This window comes from Haliotis rubra, unplaced genomic scaffold (assembly GCF_003918875.1).
Source record: "Haliotis rubra isolate DU_JTF1 unplaced genomic scaffold, ASM391887v1 Scf1134, whole genome shotgun sequence".
In the NCBI taxonomy this organism is placed as follows: Eukaryota; Metazoa; Mollusca; class Gastropoda; order Lepetellida; family Haliotidae; genus Haliotis; species Haliotis rubra.
Genome location: NW_025765042.1, coordinates 15,008 through 17,350, shown reverse-complemented (window position 1 = coordinate 17,350; position 2,343 = coordinate 15,008). Strand labels below are relative to the sequence as shown.

Sequence of the window (2,343 nt, the reverse complement as noted above, 5' to 3'; positions counted from 1 at the left end):
TGGATGGCAATGCTATTGTTTCTTACCATGGCCTTGATTGTTAGCAAGGTTGAGAATAGTATGCGATCTCTGCAAATACATAATTCACTCATCAAAAACAAGTACAAAACAACATGTTTTATAATAATACTCTTAAGGAAATTACAGTTTCCGGAAATTTATATGTTTGATCTATGACTATTTCACTATTACCTTTCAAGGGGGTCAATTGGAAGTGTTACATTTCCAGCATCCCTCATCATACTTGGACTAGGTCTGTAATTGAAAGAGTTCACTACTAAGACATGACAGGCACACCCTGTTTTCCAATACTGATCTATACTTAGGATCCTTTTTAAATTTCCTTCACAAGTTTATACAGCAGGGCTCGATTTAAGAGATTTTAACCTACTTGCACCAGGTGCAACCTAAGATAAAAAACTAGTTGCACCAGTCAAATTCCAGTTGCAATGTTTGTATTGCAATATGTAATATCAGAAATATGCTATTGCATTATTTAGATGTTTTATTCAGAAGTTTACCCACTCAAAAATTGACTTGCGCCTGGTGCAAGTTAGACTAATAACTAGGTTGCACTTTGTAATATTGGCTTGCACCAGTGCAAGTAACAAAGCACTAAATCGAGCCCTGTACAGGCAGGCTTCATGCAGGTATTGCAGTAATTGCAGTCCATTTGAGTAAAGAATGTTATCCAGTGCGGGTTACAACTTCACACTAGTCTGCGAGTCCGGGGCCAGTAAAAATTACAACAGGCAAGTACAAATTTATCAGTGTCCCCATTGTATTAAAATTGCAATGACATTACCCCTTTACCCATGCAAGGGAAGCTATTTTAGTTTACTTATAGACTATACATACATTCATGCAGGAAGAGGTATAAGAAAAAGTCTTACCGAATTGTTGTTTTGTTCGGCACTCTTGGATTAGTGTAACTGAAAATGTTTAAGTAGAAAGGTACATCATTTTGGATGCTTGATGGGTATATTAAGATGTTAATAAGATTTTACCAAATCTTATGTCAATATAAAGTGAATGCCAACATATCTGTCCAGAATTGTTTATCGGATCACACCAATATTTTTTAAATGGAAACCGAAATGGAATTGGGTATGGTTACTTGTATCAACAACTGCTATATAATAATTTGCAACTACAGGTATGATACATAAAGTAACACCAACTTTGAAGTGATAGACCTCTTGATTGGAGTTTGAAAGGAGGAAAATGCGTCGCTGTGGAAGAACTTGTTGGTTCATCAGGCTGCGTGTTACTTGGGACCCTTGCATGACTCTCGCAGTCGGTATCAGAACTGGAAATGGGAAATATATTCAAAGCTCTAACTTGCAGTGTAACAATACCAATTGGAGATTAAAAAACTCTGAGCCAAGAATAGTTACCTATCATATCATGCATTGTCTTGAAATAGCAAATGTTGTAAGTTAATGTACATTATAAATATTTACTGCCTTTATGCTTTATTTTATTTACAAATTTTTAAATGCAGTTGTTTTATATATAGGCTATATTTTATATTGCCCATGTTTATGCACTGATATTTTCAAACAGGAAATAAGAACCTTGCATCATTCGCAAAAGAAAATTCCGGCAGACGTGGAAGACATGGCAGAGGATGTTGTTTCTTCTTCAAACTTTCTCGGCCGTTTTCTTCACTACAATATTTTCAGTTGTTAAACAAAACAGCAGTAACCAGTTATCAACAAAAGTTACTTATTCTCCATACACATGTGAGAGATTACATGGAGAGACTGCAGTGGCTGCAATTGTTATAATTACATATGTTGGTAACTAGATTAATGTAAGTTTATATCAATGACCGAGACACTTGTTCATTTGTAATTTTGACTCACTGTTATTGTACTTTACAGTATTTATAAGAAGTTCATCAATTTTTATTTTTTTTTAATCTTATGACAAACCTTTCACGGACTTGCACTTGTGTGTTGTTCCTGGACAAGTCACCTTCACCTTTCTCATGTCCTTGTTCATCTTCATTGCAATATTTCCCAGGACGGCGCCTACATGTGGACAGGTTCTGATTAGTGTTTAAAGTTAACAATATAAAAAAAAGATCTATCAGTAATTAGTACTGAGTATTAATGAGGGTTTAACATGCATTATGAAAAGGTGAAAGCCAAAAGTCATCAGTTATGCTAAATATAAATGTAAATACTTGGTTTACCTCTTCCTTGCTCTTGACTCAACATCAGTTGTATCAAGGTCGGTGGTTAGTCTCTCCTCCACCCTCTTACATTTAAGTCGAGCCTTTTTGTAGTCCTCTAAAATGATTCAGAGCATCATAACTAGGAGAAGACATATATGTTT

General features: G+C 35.1%; 1 long non-coding RNA gene across 1 annotated transcript; it reads right to left on the bottom strand.

The window, feature by feature from the left end:
* Window positions 1-1,230: 1,230 nt before the first annotated feature.
* On the bottom strand, window positions 1,231-2,053 carry LOC124292154. Its single transcript, XR_006902378.1, has 3 exons — window positions 1,938-2,053; window positions 1,578-1,670; window positions 1,231-1,309 (listed from the first exon to the last, which is right to left on the bottom strand). It is a non-coding gene; the product is annotated as an uncharacterized LOC124292154 (long non-coding RNA).
* Between the last annotated feature and the right edge of the window lie 290 nt (window positions 2,054-2,343).